Source organism: Carcharhinus amblyrhynchos, chromosome 24 (assembly GCF_965287045.1).
Source record: "Carcharhinus amblyrhynchos chromosome 24, sCarAmb.v2.hapA, whole genome shotgun sequence".
Classification (NCBI taxonomy): Eukaryota; Metazoa; Chordata; class Chondrichthyes; order Carcharhiniformes; family Carcharhinidae; genus Carcharhinus; species Carcharhinus amblyrhynchos.
The window spans coordinates 19,713,196-19,733,079 of NC_137347.1; the positions used below are offsets into that span (position 1 = coordinate 19,713,196).

The 19,884-nt window shown below is 43.5% G+C and overlaps 1 protein-coding gene across 9 annotated transcripts in view; it reads left to right on the forward strand.

The window, feature by feature from the left end:
- The window catches only part of macf1a (microtubule actin crosslinking factor 1a), a 562,465-nt gene that overhangs the window by 19,652 nt on the left and 522,929 nt on the right, over positions 1-19,884 (forward strand). The gene's annotated exons all lie outside the window — the stretch shown is intronic.

The window sequence follows — 19,884 nt, forward strand, 5'->3', positions numbered from 1 at the left end:
ACTCCACGTGATATCTAGAACAATAAGCTGACGCGATATGGTACAGGTGCAAAGTATTTTCTGAACTAATGGCCTTTAAGCTGGACACTGAATAATCCACTAAGCTTTAGAATAGACTTTATAAGAAAGCTGATCTATTAAATGCATATGAGGTATGGTCAGACATTGATAAATGTATAAAGGTGAGTGGTTATTCCTTAAAGGATTACATTGTGGAATTTAACTGAGTCTCAAAAAGATTGCATAAATTTTATTTGGAAATTCATTGTTCAATGCTTATTTCAAATTGTTGGATTGTGCTAAAGTGTCATGCATGGATAGACCCTTGGTCTTAACTAGAGTAAGATTCTCAGAAAGAGACACACTTTCAGACCAGATGCTTAAAATAATTCCTGAGAAAGCAATCATTTCTGGAGATCTTCATGACATTAATGGGACATTCTATAGCACCAAAAAAAAATGAAGGATTCAATGTTTGTGGCGTTTTGGGACCATTTAGCTGTTTAGCCATTTAGCTACGTGTCAACATAACAAAAGAATCACAGACAAAACGAAGGAGGATGGAGATCTTTTGAGCAGACCTGGAAAACAACAGGAATGGAATAATAATGGCAAAAGAATGAATGTCAACCTTTAAGACTTGATTACCTGTAAAGACTAGTGTTCTAACCATTATTTTGTGAACTGAGTTTGTGTCTTTATATGCCCTGTTTGTGATCAGAACTCTCACTTACCTGATGAAGGAGCAATGCTCCGAAAGCTAGTGGCTTTTGCTACCAAATAAACGTGTTGGATTTTAACCTGGTGTTGTGAGACTTCTTACTAAAAGAATGAATCCTAGGAATGCCCTCGGAATTATTAACAAGTTTCTCAGTTTTGATTTGGAATATCATAATGCAGTAAATTGGCCAGAAGAGCAACAGGGTTTTAGAATAGATAACATGGCATGGAATGTTTGGAAAGGGAAGATGACAATATTGATCAGGCTGAGGAAATTATCCTGGTCACAAGAAGCTTCAGTCTGATAACGAGTATATTCATCATGGATTCAAACAATTGCATTGTCTTGGACAGTGATTTCAAACCCAGAGTGTGTGGAATGGCTTGGTTGAAATGTTATTTGGATTCACTCAGTAGTAAGAATCAAAATAAGGTCAAGGAATAAGAAGTTCAGGGATGACAACAAATCACTGAAAAGAGTGATGACTCCATGTACAATACCTGGGTTAAGCCACTTTATTAATACAGATGTAATATCCAGTGAGATACTGTTATGTATTTAAAGTGGTTGCATCTCTGCTGGTATAATGTCACGAGACCTGTCGTGACATAAGCAAAGGGATATGTGGGTTTTTGAGGGTCTTCTATCTTGGGTCTAGAACAACCAACACCTTCTAAGTAAACCTGCATTGTTTTTGACTTAAACCCACAAGTGTGGCACCTCCTTACTTTCTCTTCACTCTAATACTTGGTCAATATGTAACAGATACCTTTGCTGCTGAGCAAGACACCCATGAAAAAGGGCAACTGAAATTAGACATGGAACATGATAAGTAGTTTTCAGAAAGTCCATAGATCTGCAATTTACCCAATCAAGACATTATTGCATCCTTTTAACAAAACACAGCATCTCTACTTAGAATGTTAAAGAAGTATTAATGATATCAGGTGATAGGAATTTGAGCCAATACAAAGAAAATTGTCTTCAATTGCATTGATAATTTATTCATTCCGCTTGCCACAAGTTAGAAATCCTACTAAAGGATGCAAAGATAGTTGACAGGTACACAAAGCACATTGAAGATAATCTCTCATTAGCCCAAAAATTTTACGAAGAAGTAGTTATGGATATAAAGGTACAGGACAAGGAGAGAAAAACATTCTTTTTACATTTCATAGACATGGTAACAAGATTCATTCTTTCTACATTGTAAAGACAAAAGAGTGATTGTGGATATCGAGATGAGACTGGAGGCACCAGGTAGTTTCTTAACTGACCTTGGGGGATGTGGGAGAGGGATGGAATTCTGCCAGTGGCAAACTTGGAAATGTGTGAAAATACCAACATTGTGATGATGAACACAACAGCTGAAAGTCTCTGCAGTAAAGAAATTTGTGAGAGAAATCAAAGGGTGATTAATGAGAAGCTCCATATTGACTAAATTGTAAGCTAACATCTGTCCTGGTGAGGGCAGTCTGTGTGAAGAATTCACTTCAAATGGTTGGAGACTGTAGACTGTATCAGTTGATCTATGTGAGAAGTAGAAAAAAACTTTTGATGATATGTGATCAACCCACAGTCTTGGAACAGACTGCCCTTAATTCCACTTTTCTGCACACTTGAATACCTTACCTGCAAGGGGAACATCATGGCAGAAGTTTCAGAGAAAATCTGTCAAGCCTTACAACATTGCATAAGACCATCAGACAAAAACTTTAATCATGGGGGATTACTATAAAAGTATACTAAGTATGGGTATACTATAAAAGAGTAGGATGGAAAGGTCTGGATAAAGTGATAGGGTGTGATGGGAAGACAGTAATTCTCCAACATCTAATCAAGCTATTAGGGTATCTTTGTCTAAATTAAGCAGAATTGATTATACATTTGCAGAGTCAGAGCAACTTATGAGGAGTAAAATGCAGTTGATAAGTGGCTGGGTGACAATAAACAGTGATACTGATGTATCCATGTAGTTCATTTTCCACTGCAAGGGAAAAGAAGGAGTTTCTGAACAGGACAGAGGAATATTCAAATAAAAAGACAATGACTGGGCTGTGTTGGAAAAGAGGAGTTATCAGAGGAGTATATTGTTTAGCAATTGCAGCATGTGAGAACAGAATGCTGGCAGAGTTGGCACTGTGGTAGAAAAATACAGGTGAGTCAGTGTTTGGAATGAGAAGCAGAGATGATACATTGCCTCCTTGTGATTGATGGAAAAAACACAAAGTAGAATAGGGAAATGTTCAGAGTGCTCTGGATTGGTGGTTTTGGGGGATGGCTGTTACCAGATGGAATGCAGAGACTTGGAAAAAGTAAGACTCTTGCTGATTTGCAACCTATCATTACATTCTTAAAATCCCCAATAATCTAAGCATAACTTATTGCAAATATAACAACATAATGACCATTAATATAAAAGAATTTGATCTTAAATAGCAATGGAGCATAATTTGCTGTGGAAGGTATCTAATAGTACCTGTCGTTAGTTAGACATTATCTGCACATCCTGGTTTTAAATGTTTTAGTATGACAACCTGCTGGAAGTAAGAACTGGTCACAACACTGAGGGAATCAGGAACCTGAGTGAACAAGCAAGCAACTATCTAGCTCATAAACTAATCAGATTGTAGAATTATGAAATAAACTATGCAAGGACTAAGAAGGAAGTATCAATTAGAATGGATGAATTTAATGTAAAATCTAGTGCAGAAAGAGAAATAGAGAGGGAAAGAAAAAAGGGACAGAAAGGAAAAGTTAAACATTCATTTTAAACTTTACGGCTGGGATTCTCCCAGCCCATTGCGCTGCTCGAGTAGCGCAGTGGACTGGGAGACATCATCAGGGGGCCTCTAGCGGCAGGATGGCACAGTGGTTAGCACTGCTGTCTCAAAGCGCCAAGACTTGGGTTCAATTCCAGCCTCGGGTCACTGTTTGTGTGGAGTTTGCACATTCTCCCCATGTCTGTATGGGTTTCCTCCCACACTCCAAAAATGTGCAGATTAGGTTGATAGGCCATGATAAATTGACCTTAGTGTCAGGTGATTAGCAGGGTAAATAGGTAGAGCTATGGGAATAGAGCCTGAGTGGGATTGTGGTCGGTGCAGACTTGATGGGCTGAATGGCTTCCTTCTACACTGTAGGCATTCTATGATTGTAGGATTCTATGATTCACAACCGGCATACAGCCAATCGCGAGTCTTCCTGGCCCTTTTCTGGGTAATCTGCCTCACGCTGGAAATCAGCATAGGGCTGATTACCATGTGGAAATATGAATTTCCATATGATTAGCAGGCCCAGGACAGTAGTTTCTGGGCACACTCGTGTCTCCCCCCTTGCCAGGAGAGGCTCCCATCAACACAGTTTACAACTGCTCCCCACCAATGGGGAACAGACATGCTCACCTTGCTGTTGGTGACAGACACCATTGACACTCCCCAGGAGGTCAGGGGTAGGAGGGATACCCCTTGGGCAGTGTCAACCTGGGAGTGCCAGCCTGGCACCCTGGCACTACTCACTGGGAACCCCGGCACTGTCCACTGGACACTGCGTAGTGCCAAGAGTGCGTGACCTACTGGGGGGTGGTGGTGGGATGGAACCTGTTGCTATTGCAATGGGATCAGTGGGGGGAAGGGAGTGGGAGGGGTGATCATAACTCATTATTGGGGGCTGGCGATTGGGGCTGACCAAGGTGGGGGGGATCAGGGCTGGCCATGGAGAGCTGGCCCAGTGAGAGGGCATTTGTCAAGTAGGCCAGTGATTAGCAGGAAGAGGGGGCCTGCAAAAAAAATCAGATGGCCAGCGATTGGGAGACTGGCGATGGGCCAGAGCGCATATACTGGTCTCCCCAATGACAGATCGGTGCAGACGTAGTGGCCCACTCAGCGCTAAGCTGTCAGCCTCTTGGGCGGGCATAGGACCCCACCCCCATTTTCTGGAGCACAGAGTGCCACAATTCGTTCAGATAAATACGCCCAAAAAACAGGCAGGAAATTCTCCTGTTTTCCCACCCGTTGGGCCAAATCCCAATTTGAGCGGAATCCTGGCCAAAATGTTTTAAATTCCCAACAATAATTAAAACGTGAATAAATAAGGCCCCTCACTTGTAATATTTAATTTTCAGTACCAAAGAGGAGGATTGGCTGTAATAAAAAATACTACACATTGTTAGAAAGTACTTAAACTAAAAAAGGACAAGAGGTAACTTTCTATAACGATATTGTTTGTATCTACTTTGCAAATACAACTTCAAGCTATGTATCACATTGCAATAGTGAGGCAGATGAGGTGATGAAGCTAAGAGTAGAGCGGTGTGAACTTGGACACTATTGGACACTTGAGTTCAATCTCACATTGGCCCCTTCCCTGAAGTTGCTGCATAATTTTCAATTTAATTGCCAATTTGCCTCACCATTAGTATGACAGGAAATTATTATGCATTAAGATCACTCAAATCTTTTGGTCTTCATTTTCATGCTATATTTCAGTCAAATTGAAACTGTACCTCTCAAAAGCAACTCTCCCGAAATTGATCTTGGGCATCTCCAAGAGGCAAATTACAAATAAATTCATGCTAATTATCAGTATAAATATAACATTTTACATAGGAAATTGGACAATGAGAAATACAGTGATTTATATAGAAAAAGAGTATTGAAAGAAATTGGAGTGATTGATAAATTGTTTCAAAATAGACTTTACCGAGGCATATATTTGACAAATTCTCAATATATAATTTCATATCTTCTCTTCCTATCTTCTGAGGGTGCTTATTAGTGGTATGGAGAATGTTACTTATTCACAAAAGAAGATAGGATGGGTCTAATAAGATTGTCAGATTTGCTAATAACATTAAGCTATGCAGACAGGCAGCCAACTCTGAGGAGATTGGAGGTGAACTATAACATGGTTGTAACTGTACACATCATGAGCAGGTATTATTTTCAGGTGGGTCAGTTTAAGTGCAGACTAAACAAGCCCACTCCCAAAGACAAGGGTAATACCCCTAATATTCTAAGGAGACTTTTACACAGCCAAATTAATTTTTAAAAGATACTGGCAATATTTAAGTAATCAGTAGTGAACAAACAATTCTTGTCATTCACTTTGCATTCGATTGGTCACAGAGGCTTTGTAGCCTCTAACATTGGAATTTACAGTAACTAGAAATTGCTTACAGTGCGGTGCCCTCTACAGGATATCTGAGAGCAGGGCAAGCAACAACCTGTCTCTTTAACCAAACTGATTCAAGAACCCTGACTAGAACATGCACAAAGTAACTTTAACAAAATGGATGGGTTTAGGTTAGTTGGGATGTTAAGATTTTAAGGATCTTGAATTCAAACCTGTCTCCATTTCATCCACTTCTGGTCTTAACAGAGATGGGATAGGGCAGGCAGGAAGGGTGGCAACCAATCAATTGCCAGGAGGTGGGTTGCTTATTTAAAATATTTAAGGAGGCTGCACATCTCTGATTTTATCTTTAAAACTAGCCAGCTGGATGTCCAGTGGCTTGGGAAGCCTGGCAGCTAAAGGGAAGTGCAGGCTTCTGCATGAAGAGTTAAGAACCTTTCCAGCAGTGCTTGTGGGCCAGGAGAAGCAGGAGCACTTTCTTGTGGTCTCACAAGCAAACCTGTTTTCCTTTCTGCAATAGGGCTTACCTGCCATGATGCCACCCTACAATCACTGACCCTCCTTCACAATCAGTACCTCTGCTCTGTGAATAACATACAACCTCCCCCCCCATCACAAATCCCCTTTCCTCAATTACTGATTCACACAATCATTGATTCCCTTCGTAATCACTGACTCCTCTCTGTGACCATCAAAATCCTACTGATAAGTGATCCCGTCACAATAAACAACCCATGTCCCAGGATCACTGAACTTCCTGGCACCCACCCCCGCCCCAATGTGTCTCTAACAGCCCCTGATCCTCCAAGCATGTTTGCATTCAGACCCACTCACAGCAGCAGGAAACCTAACATCTCTGACAATGCAGCCTCTTCTCCAGTGTTCTCCCATTTCTGACATGGATCCATAAGGCTGGCATCTGGATGGGAATCCTGTTGAAGAAACCACACTGCTGTAGAAATTAGAATTAAAACACAAACCTGCCTGGATTCCCCAACCAAAGCCCTTTCAAATCTCTTAGATTCCCGCAGAATCTAAACTCATGAAGTTGAAATTAACAAAAGAACAAAGAACAAAACAGCACGGGAAACAGGCCCTTCGGCCCAACGAACCCGCGCCGCCATTTTAACATTATGAGTCCCCTCTCCACTCATGACCCTTGTCTATGCTTATGGCATTCCACATTGAGGGAAAACTAATTTAGGGACAATTTGTTACACCAATCAGCCTAATAGCGCATCTTTGGGGTGTGGGGGGAAACCAGAGCACCTGGAGAAAACCCACGCAAGCACGGGGAGAATGCGCGAACTCCCGCAGACACTGGCCCAAATCCATGTATCTGCACAGCAAACAGTGTATGCCCCAACAAGGCTGACTGTAGCACCTGTGGATTAAAAGAGAAAAACATCAGTATCATCCACATCCTTATACACACATTCAAGGGAATCCCCAAGTGAAACAAGTGAGCCAGAAAATATGTTGGAAGGTCCATAGGAATCAATTGATTCCCAGGGACATCCCAAGGCTCCTGTACCTTATTTAAAACAGTCTCCTATACCCCTCCGTCTCCATCCAGCTCATGTACCTATCTAAGTAACTTTTAAACAACTCCAGCGTGCCTGCCTCCACCATCTTGCTTGGCAGAGCATTCCATACCCCCACTACCCTCTGTGTGAAAAACCTCCCTCTAACATCCGAATTATACCTCGCCTCCCTCACCCTAAGCCCGTGGCCCCTCGTAATGCGCGTTTCCAACCTAGGAAAAAGCTTACCACTGTTTACTCTATCTATACCCTTCATAATCTTATGTACCTCTATTAGATCTCCCCTCAGTCGCCGTCTTTCAAGGGAAAGCAGCCCTTGTTTTCTACAGTGATCTTAATTCAATGTAAAGTCATGGATTGAAAATAAAATAACATGGGGAAAAGAAAGTTAGGATCAAGAGAAATGAAATAGAAAGAAAAAATAGAAGCTGTTATTTTAATTTTTAAAAAAACTATAAAACTAAAATCTGAAGAAATGAGATTCCACACTTGTAAAAAGTAATTTTCAGGGCCAGAGGGATTGGTCACAGTTATCACATCATTAAAATTCACCTACATTTGAATGGAAAAGCCGAACTGTTTAGAGAGTATTGAGTGGCCTAAAGCAGCAACTTCATGCTCTTATATGTTTGAATGGCAAATCTCTCAGTGTTGTACAGTGCAGTGATGCTTTAGGAGTGGCTGAACAACTTGGACAGCAACTTCTTGATTTCAGCATTTAACTGCATGTGTGAGTGCCTGAAGTTGCAGTCCAATTATTCTATAACAACAAGGGCTGATACTCTCATCCTTATTCTTACACAAAATCCTGGACAATAACTATGAATAAAAGATTAAATTAGAGGGTAAAAGAAACCAAATCCTCCATGCAAGCTCCACTACTACATTGATAAGTAGGTTTTTAAGAAAAAATGCCAAAGATTCTTTTGGGCTTTAAATCCATTGAGGCACTTTTGAAAATGATCTTGCATTGCACAATAGCACTTTATGTATAAAATGTGGTCTCATAATTATTAGATCTGCAATTACATTGGAATTTTAGTGCTCAACAGTGGGTGCGCAGAATAATTGTTCAGTGAGCATGCTTAGTGGTAATCAGGACAGACCTCATCAAGTTAATTGTTATTTTATACCCCCATTCAGCATTGAAAATAAATCAGCAGCCAAAATCCAGCTGCACTGCTTCAAGTCATTCTCAATTTCTTACTTAGACTCTCAGATGGAGAACTTCTGGAATTGTAACTGTGATTTGAATACTTTTGACACTGAGTTTGTAGTCTGACAGCTTAGCAGTTCAATCGAGTTCAATATAGACAACAGGAAAAAAGGTGTAAATAGGGTGAGAACCCAAAAAGTTAGAAAATGCTTAAAACAAACAGAACTATTCAATCAGGTGGCAGTTATCATTTGAAAGCTAAAAGTAACCAGCTGGTGGAAAATCTTGTGCATTCCAAGGTGGAGCAAAGAAAAAAATAATAAGTTGAGTGTTAACTCTCAAAACAGGTGGGTAGTGTTGGATCAAATTTTAATATTTAAAAGTTCTCAAACCTGAACCCAACTTGCCTCCACCTGATCAACTTTTAACAGAGGCAGGCAACACACTCCCAGGAGATGAATTAACCAATTCAATATTTGAATGAGGCTGGCAGCCTTTGATTTGACCTGATTTGCTGGATGAACATTGGGTAATCAGCCTTCCCGGGCATTAGGGAACCAAACAATGGAAAGACAGGTGAGGGCAGCTTTAGAGTGAAGGTATGCTCCTTCCCACTGCAATAACCTCTCAACCCATAGTTGCACCCTCCCCTTTGGGATCAGGGATCAGACACCTTGCTGCCACTAGCAGCTGTAGGCTTCTCAGCTTAGCAGTGACTTCCTCCAAAGTGCTCTCCACCGGAATGGATGCCACGCCTGTTAATCAGGCTGACCTCCGAGCAGCAAACCAAAACTACACACATTGTGCAGTGCACTTCAGTGCACAGCAATTCAAACTTTGAGATTTTCCAACAGAAACTTTTAAGTGTTCCTTCGAGAAAGGAAGTTTGGAGAAGGTTAAGCAGTGATTTAACAGATATGCTGAAAATTATGAAGAGTTTTGATATAGTACTTGTTTCCACTAGCAGGAGGATAGATAATCAGAGGACACAGACAGAAAACAATGGGAAAAATGCCAGGACAAATTGAGGACAAACTTTTTTACCCAGTGAGTTGATATGATCTGGAATGCAATACTTGACAGGGTGGAAGCAGATTCAACTGTAACTTTCAAAGGGTAATTGGATCTCTGCTCAAGAAGGAAAGAAAAATGCATGTTTATGAAAAAGAGAAGGGGAGTAGACCTAATTCATAACTCTTCCAGAAGCTGTTATGGGCACTGTAAACGAGATCAGACATGTCCAACCATTTTGCATAGGGGACCGCATTTCCATTCTTCTTCTCACTCAAGGAGCCAATGTGCAAATTTTGGGAAGATACATAAATGTTTTAAAAAAACTGACTATGAAGAAAAGAAATAAATTGCTGAGCAAAAATAAAACAATATCAAAGCAATGAATTGATAATTTTAAAAGGAGTAACTGATAAAGGTGAACATTAGAGTGTGAGAGGGTTAGAGTATGTGTGGCTGACTCACTTCCAGTTCACAGTCATGCCCTTCACCCATTGTGTGGGTGGCTGTGAATATCTGTCGGTGTGTGGAGATGAGGATGATTGCGAATTCTGGGACTGGAAGCGAGACAGACACATACATACACACACACACCCCCTCACACACACACTCACACACTCTCTCTCTCTCTCACACACACACACACTTTCTGACACATTAATTCTCTCTCACACACTCTCCCTTCTAAATACTCAATCTCAAACACATTCCCTTTCTCACACATGTCTCTCACACACTCTCTCACATACACACACTCTCTCTCACACACACAGTCTTCCTCACACGCGCACTTACTCTCTCACATTCATCCTATCTCATATACACACTCTCTCTCTTTCTCTCTCACTATACTCTCTCTCACACACATACTCTATCTCTCACTATCAGCCTATTTCATACACACACCCACTCTCTCTCTCATACACATACTCTCTCTCTTTCTCTCAAACCACACTCTCTCTCACACACAAGCCAGCCTTTTCCCCCACCCGAACTCTGGGCTCCATAGAGTTTCTCTGCTGAGCTTTGCAGTCTTTCGCTGAAGGACTCACATTCTATTCAGTATTCTATAAACTGACTGTGTGTCTCCATATGCGCTGTTTGTGATCAGAACTCCCCGCTCACCTGACGAAACGGCAGAGCCCCAAAAGCTAGTGGCGTTTGCTACCAAATAAATGTGTTGGACTTTAACCTGGTGTTGTGAGACTTCTTGCTACACGAGCAAGTCAGAGGCTAGGAATCCTGCGGCACATAATTTACCTACTAACTCTCTTTTCCACCATCTACAAGGCACAAGTCAGGAGTGTGATGGAATACTCTCCACTTATCTGGTTGAATGCAGCTCCAACAACACCTCAAGAAGCTTGACACCATTCAGGATAAAGCAACCCGCTTGATTGGCATACCTTCCACACAGAATCACTCCCTCCACGACTGATAAACAGTGGCAATGTATGTCCCATCTACAAAATGCACTGCAGAAACTCACCAACGTTCCTTATTGAAAGTAAGCAATTCAAACACTGATAAGGTCAGTTGCAATGAAACTTTTTGTTGAAAAGGACTCAATTGCAAAATCAACATGGTACCAGATCACTACGACAATGATTCAAGGAGTCTTAACACGTATTGTGGACAAATGATTGATGGAAATCAAACAGTCTATCATACTTTTTAAAAAACAGTACATATATTATTATTATTGCCTTTACAATCAATAAGAAAGAAATATAGTCCTCTGATGAAAAGTCAATGTGTAGAGTCAAAGTTAATGACGACATAATATGTTTAATCTTTATAAGTTGTAGAGTTTCAACATACTTGTAGGTGCATTGGCCATGCCAAATTCTCCCTCAGTGTATCGGAACAGGTGTGGGAGTGTGGCAACTAGGGGATTTTCACAGTAACTTCATTGCAGTGTTAATTTAAGCCTACTTCTGACACTAATAAATAAACTTTAAAACTTTAAAAAAGCAATGCAAAATACAGAAGCAATACAATGGTACCATCCATAAGTAATATGTGTATGCAATATAATTACTACTTTGATCTTCAGTAAATGCAAGTTACAAGTTTTTGTGATATAAGAATATTCAGTTGCAGTAATAGTAGTCATTGGTTGAATGAATGTTCTGGATCTAGTGGCTATCTGAACACAATATTCCACTGAATCAGGCGGAGAACAGGTAAATGAAAGGGATTTTTAAAAAACAAACGTTGCACCACATTTCAACATTTTGGTATTGCACCCAGCACAGTTTTATAATTAAATTACACATTGACTAAAACAAGTGTCCTATGTTGTTGTTGTCACTGGTAAAATGAATAGGAACATAGGAACTGCTTGTCTCACACTAGATAGCAGAATCAATGATCTATTTGTTGTGCCTTGTGTCAATGGATACAAATCTCATGATGCTTTTATGATATTGTGCCTTTTGTTGTAAGATGCATAGCTACTGAAATGGCGCCAACCCTCTTTCAAAAGAAAATATAAGGTTTGATAATATAACTAAAAAACAACCAGATACAATCAATTTAACTGTAATTGTTCTTTTTTCATAATGCATTAAAGCATTATATTCTTTGCATACCATACATGCAGCAGAGTGTACATAGCGCATTGCTGACGACCCTGGGGGTTGTGTGTTGCATTGGCTTGCTTTGTCAGAGGTTAGGGATTCTGGTTACATCACTAGATCTTTAACTTTGTTTGGCTGAGGTGGAGCACACTCCAGGTATTTGGAATGCAACTTTTGGGGAACTTTTGCTGACATACAATAAATTACTGTCATGGGCTAGGAATGCCAATATTAAAAATGGTTCTCTCTTTTCAGCTGTTGTCATTTTCTCCTCAAGAAACAACCCTTTACTCCATTATCCTTACAAGAACATAAGAACATAAGAAATAGGAGCAGGAGTAGGCCATCTAGCCCCTCAAGCCTGCCCTGCCATTCAGTAAGATCATGGCTGATCTGAAGCAGCTCAGTTCCACTTTCCCGCTTTCTCCCCATAACCCTTAATCCCCTTGCCGACCAAAAACCTATCTATCCGTGTCTTAAATATATTTAGCGAGGTAGCCTCCGCCACTTCAACCGGCAGAGAATTCCAGAGATTCACCACCCTTTGAGTGAACAAGTTCCTCCTCAACTCCGTTCCAAACTGCACCCCCCCCCCCTTATCTTGAGGCTGTGCCCTCTAGTCCTGGTGTCCTTTCTGAGCGGGAAGAATCTCTCTACCTCTACCCTATCCATCCCCTTCATCATCTTATAAATCTCTATAAGATCCCCCCTCATCCTTCTCAACTCCAACGAGTATAAGCCCAGTCTATTCAGCCTCTCTTCATAGTTCAACCCCCTAAACTCCGGTATCAGCCTAGTGAACCTCCTCTGCACTCCCTCTAAGGCCAAAATATCCTTGCGCAAGTGCAGCGACCAAAACTGCACACCGTACTCCAGCTGCGGCCTCACCAGTGCCCTGTACAGTTGCAGCAAGACCTCCCTGCTTTTATATTCAATCCCCCTCGCTATGAAGGCCAGCATCCCATTTGCCTTCCTGATCACCTGTTGCACCTGTAGGCTGGGTTTTTGCGACTCATGCACAAGGACCCCCAGGTCCCTCTGCACCGTAGCATGCTGCAGCTTTTCGCCCTTTAAATAGTAATCCCTCCTACTATTATTCCTGCCAAAGTGGATAACCTCACACTTGCTAACATTGTACTCCATCTGCCAGGTCCTCGCCCACTTGCTTAGCCTATCTAGATCCCTCTGCAGACTTTCCACACCCTCTGCACAATTTGCTTTTCCACTTATCTTTGTGTCATCGGCAAATTTCGACACCCTACACTCAGCTCCCTCCTCCAGATCGTCTATATAAATGGTAAATAGCTGAGGCCCCAGCACCGATCCCTGGGGCACTCCACTAGTCACCAACTGCCAATCCGAATAGCACCCATTGATACCTACTCTCTGCCTCCTATTAGACAGCCAATCCTCTATCCACGCTAACACCTTACCCCCAACTCCATGCCCCCTAACCTTCTGAAGCAACCTTTTGTGCAGCACCTTATCAAACGCCTTCTGAAAATCGAGAAACACCACATCCACCGGTTCCCCTCCATCCACCGCACTAGTCACATCCTCATAGAATTCCAATAAATTCGTCAGACATGACTTCCCCTTAACGAATCCATGCTGCGTCTGCTCTATCAAACAATTCTTCTCAAGGTGCCTCGCTATTTCTTCTTTGATGACGGATTCCAGCATTTTTCCTACAACAGATATTAAACTAACCGGCCTATAATTCCCTGCCTTTTGCCTGCTACCCTTTTTAAACAGCGGTGTAACATTAGCTGTTTTCCAATCTTCCAGCACTTCCCCGGAATCCAGCGAGGTTTGGAAAATAATCACCAAGGCATCCACTATCACCTCTGCCATTTCCTTCAGAACCCTGGGATGCATACCATCCGGTCCTGGGGACTTGTCCACCATCAGTCCCGCTAGTCGATCGAGCACTACCTCTCTAGTGACAGTGACCGTATTTAGGCCCTCAACTCCTACCATCCTTCTATCCTTAATACCCGGCAAACTATTTGCGTCCTCCTCCGTGAAGACAGAGGCAAAAAACTTATTTAAGGCCTCAGCCATTTCCTCATCTCCCACCACTAACTCCCCCCCTCATCCTCTAAGGGTCCAACATTCACCCTAGCCAGCCTCCTCCTCTTTATATATTTATAAAAACTCTTACTATCCTTTTTTATATTTAGTGCTAGTTTAGCTTCATAGTCTATCCTTCCTTTCTTTATCATCTTCTTCGTTAATCTTTGTTGATTTTTAAACCTCAACTTGCCCACTACTTTTAGCCACTCTAAACGCCTCAGCTTTTAATTTAATACTCTCCTTTATTTCCTTTGTTAACCACGGCTGATTATCCCTTCTCCTACGATCCTTCCTTACCATCGGAATAAATTTCTGCTGAGCACCAAGAAAGATCTCTTTAAAGATCCTCCACTGTTCCTCAGCAGTCCTACCGACAAATCTGCACCCCCAATCTACATTTGCCAATTCCTCTCTCATCCTATCATACTCGCCTCTGTTCAAACAAAGGACACAGGTCCGGGACCCTACTTTCTCATCCTCCATCTGCATCAAAAGCTCAACCATACAATGATCACTCTTCCCAAGAGGATCCCTCATAACAAGGTCCCTAATTCTACCTGCCTCATTACATAACACCAGATCTAAGATAGCTCGCTCCCTCGTCGGCTCCATCACATACTGTTCAAGGAAACTAACCCGGCAGCATTCCAAGAACTCTTCCTCAAGCCCACCGCGTCCAACATGGGTCAACCAATCAATATGTAGATTGAAATCCCCCATAATTATCGCCGTTCCATTTCTGCACGCATCATTTATTTGCGTGTTTATAGCCCGCCCCACCTCCAAGTCATTATTTGGGGGCCTATAGACCACACCCACCAGCGTCTTCCTCCCCTTGCTGTTCCTTAACTCCACCCCCAACGATTCCACGTTCTGCTCTTTGGAGCCTATATCTTCCCTTACTACCACCCTGATACTATCCTTAATCAGCAGAGCTACCCCTCCCCCCTTTTCCTCCCGTCTATCCTTCCTAAACACTTGATACCCCTGGACATTCAGCTCCCAGTCCCTGTCACCTAGGGCTAGCGCTTAATATAAAAAAGGATAGCAAGAGTTTTTATAAATATATAAAAAGGAAGAGGCTGGCTAGGGTGAATGTTGGTCCTTTAGAGGATGAGAAAGGGGACCTAGTGGTAGGGGATGGGGATATGGCTAAGGTATTGAATAACTTTTTTGTTTCTGTCTTCACGGAGGAGGACGTGAATAATTTGCCGGGTGTTAGCGATGGAAAGGTGGTAGGACTGGAGGGTCTTAATGACATTACTGTTACTAGAAAGGCGGTGCTCGACAGACTGGAGGGGCTGATTTGTGGACAAGTCCCCAGGACCGGATGGAATGCATCCAAGGGTTCTGAAAGAAATGGCGGAGGTGATAGTAGATGCCTTGGTGGTTATTTTCCAAACATCGCTGGATTCCGGGGAAGTGCCGGATGATTGGAAAACGGCTAATGTTACGCCGTTGTTTAAGAAGGGTGCCAGGCAAAAGGCAGGGAATTATAGGCCGGTTAGTTTAATGTCTGTGGTAGGTAAAATGTTAGAATCTGTCATTAAGGAGGAAATTGCGAGGCATCTTGAAGGGAATTGCTTGATAGAGCAGACGCAGCACGGTTTCATTAAAGGGAAGTTGTGTCTGACAAATTTACTGGAGTTCTATGAGGATGTGTCTAGGGCGGTGGATAGAGGAGAGCCGGTGGATGTGGTCTTTCTAGATTTTCAGAAGGTGTTTGACAAAGTGCCTCACAAGAGGTTATTGCAGAAGGTCGAGGGACATGGAGTTGGGGGTAGGGTGTTAGCGTGGATAGAGGATTGGTTGTCAAATAGGAGGCAGAGAGTGGGGGTCAACGGGTGCTATTCGGATTGGCGGATGGTGACTAGTGGAGTGCCCCAGGGGTCGGTGCTGGGGCCTCAGCTTTTTACCATTTATATAGATGATCTGGAGGAGGGAACCGAGTGTAGAGTGTCGAAATTTGCTGATGACACCAAGATTGGGGGAACGGCAAATTGTGCGGAGGGTGTGGAGAGTCTGCAGAAGGATCTAGATAGGCTGGGCGAATGGGCCAGGAAATGGCAAATGGAATTTAATGTTGGCAAGTGTGAGGTGGTCCACTTTGGTAGGAAGAATGGTAGGAAGGACTATTACTTACGTGGCGAAAAACTGCAGCAGGCGACGGTGCAGAGGGACCTCGGGGTCCTTGTGCATGAATCGCAAAAACCCAGCTTGCAGGTGCAGCAGGTGGTCAGGAAGGCGAATGGGATGCTGGCCTTCATAGCGAAGGGGATTGAATATAAAAGTAGGGAGGTCTTGCTGCAGCTGTATAGGGCATTGGTGAGGCCGCAACTGGAGTACTGTGTGCATTTTTGGGCGCCGCACCTGCGCAAAGATATTTTGGCCTTGGAGGGAGTGCAGAGGAGGTTTACTAGGCTGATACCGGAGTTGAGGGGGTTGAGCTATGAGGAGAGGCTGAATAAACTGGGCTTGTACTCGTTAGAGTTTAGAAGAATGAGAGGAGATCTCATTGAGACGTATAAGATGATGAATGGGATGGATAGGATAGAGGTGGAAAGACTCTTCCCGCTCAAAAAAGACAATAGGACTAGGGGGCACAGCCTCAAGATAAAAGGGGGGCGGTTTAGAACGGAGTTGAGGAGGAACTTCTTCACTCAAAGGGTGGTGAATCTCTGGAATTCTCTGCCCGTTGAAGTGGTGGAGGCTGCCTCGCTAAATATTTTTAAGACGCGGGTTGATGGGTTTTTGATGGGAGAGGGGATTAAGGGTTATGGGGAGAGGGCGGGAAAGTGGAACTGAGCAGCGACAGATCAGCCATGATCTTGTTGAATGGCGGGGCGGGCTCGAAGGGCTGGATGGCCTACTCCTGCTCCTATTTCTTATGTTCTTATTATGTTCTTATGTTCACCTTGCAACCACGTTTCCGTAATGGCCACCAGATCATATCCATTTGTGTTGATCTGCGCCACCAGCTCATTTACTTTGTTCCGAATGCTTCGTGCATTCAGATAAAGTGTCTTTATCCCAGCCTTTATCTGGACCCTATTTGAAGGAACGCTACCAACCTTTCTCATGCCCCCTACTCCCTTTATTATTGGGACATCCTTAACCTCTTCCCGAACCCGTACCCTCTCTTTTACTTTAGACATTGTAATTTCTCCTACCCTTGCACCGTCCCCCCCCCAATTAGTTTAAAGCCCTTTCTACTGTCCTACAAACTACTGTCCCATCTCCAATCCACCTTTCCTCTCAAAAAGGCTTCGCCTCCCAAATTCATTCCCATCTTTCCTGAAACTCTATACTTGATTCCTCTAATCAGATTTCCACCCCTGCCATAGTACTGACACAGCTCTCAACAAAGTCACAAATGGCATCCTATGAGACTGCGACAAAGTTAAACTTTCCCTTCTTGTCCTTAGGTGACATGGTAGCACAGTAGTTAGCACTGCTGCCTCACAGTGCCAGAGACCCAGGTTCAATTTTCAACTTGGGTCACTGTGCAGAGTCTGCATGTTCTCCCCGTGTCTCTGTGGGTTTCCTCCGGGTGCTCCGGTTTCCTCCCACAGTCCAAAAGATGTGCTGATTAGGTGCACTGGCCATGTTAAATCCTCCCTTAGTGTACAAACAGGCCCAGAGTGTGGTGTCCAGGGGATTTTCACAATAACTTCACTGCAGAGTTAAAGGAAGGCTACTTGTGTCTCTAATAAAATAAATTTTAACTTTAAATTTCTCAACCTGTCTGCAGCCTTTGATGTGGTTGACCACACTGTCCTCCTTCAACAAAACCCCAGTGTCGTCCAGCTCAGTGGGAAAGCTTTCACCTAGTTCCATTCCTATCTATCTCATGTAGACAGAGAATTACAAAGGCACATTTTCCTGGTCCACTTGTTACCTCTGGTATCCCTCAAGGATTTATATTTGGCTTCCTCCTATTTTTCCTCTAAAAGCTGTCCCTCAGTGACAGCATTAGTTTTCATGCTGATGATACTCAGCTTTACCTCACCACCAATCTCTCAACCTCTCCACTGTTGCTAAAATATCGGGATGTTAATCCAACGTCCAAAACTGGATAAGCCACATTTTCCTCCAATTAAGTATTGAGAAGATGAAAGCCATTTTTAGCCCCCACTCCAAACTCCATTCTCTAATGATTACATCCCTCTCCCTGACAACAGTCTGATTTAGCCAATCTCTTTGCAATCTATGTGTCACATTTGATCCTGAGGTTAGCTTCCAATCTTGTATCCATACCACCATTAAGAGTCTCCATAACATTACTTGACTTCGCCCGTCTTAGCTTATCTGCTGCTCAAACTCTTATTCATGTCATCATTAGTTTTAAGGTTTATTTATTAATGTCACAAGTAGGCTTACATTAAGATTGCAACTAGGCTTACATTAAGATTGCAATTAAGTTACTGTGAAAATCTCCTAGTCGTCACACTCTGGCACCTGTTTGGGTACAATGAGGGAGAATTTAGCATTTACTCCAGTAAAAACTGAAGTAAATCCCACTGGCTTTTGCAGCGGGATTTTCAAAATTAATCTCTCACACTCTATGCATCACAGAATGCCCTAGTGTGAATCATGCTGAAAAGCTGGGTGTGGGGACTATTCCTGCTGGAATGGCCAGCACCATAGCGCTAGGTGGGCCACTGTGCATGCACCACTCTCAACGCCGAGATTGGCGCATGCACAGTAACCCTATACTGCTGGCCTCCCAACCGCTGGCCAGCAAACCTCCATTGCTGGCTATGTGATACCCCCCACCGCCACCCCACCCCCCACCACCACCACCCAATTGTTAGGCTTCCAGATGTGCTTGGGCCAGCCCAATTCCCCTGGCCTGCCTCGATTCCCCCATCGCTCCCACCCGCCCGGCAGTACTGATCTGCCAGTTCCCCCCCACCCCCCCCACCTCATTGGTAGCCTCAACCACCCACACCACAGTCCCAACAGCGCCCCCCCCCCCCCCGCCACTCCACTGGCAGGCAGACCAAACCCCCCCACCCCCCAGCCTGATGGCTAGCCCCGATCAGCCCTTCCCTCCCTCTGTCACCGATCGAAAGTACAGGGTGGCAGTGGGACCCCACCCACCATTGATCTTCCCCTCAGAGGCCCAGCCTCCTATAAGTTCCATCCCCATCTGGCTCTGGCCCCTTGGCACTGCCTGGTGCCCAGTGCCAAAGTGCCTCCTGGGCATTGCCACTTTACTCTTTGGGCAGTGCCGGGCGCAGGTTGGCACTGCAAAGCTGACAATGCCCAGGGAGTACCCCACTTAACCCCCAACCTCATGAGGGGCCGTTCTGTCCCCCTTCATTCCAGCAGCCAATTCCCTGCTAATGGGCAAATACTCCTGGCCGGGGGGGGGGGGGGGGAGTGGAGTTGCTTGCGGGCCCAGAGACTTCAGTCCCAGTGTGCTAATAAGGTGTAAATCCCCGTTTAAATAATTTATTCAGTTCTGCACTGGCGCAGAGCTGATGGTGCAAGAAACCTGATGGCTGGAGATGCATGGAGGTCGTGGCGCTTAGCGAGAAGCCCATTACACAGCCTCCGCTGATGTTTCCCAGCCCACTGCGCTGCTAGAGCAGACTCGGAGACTCGCTTGCAATATCTCCAAATTTGCAGATGACTCAAAGCAGAGTGGGAGAATGA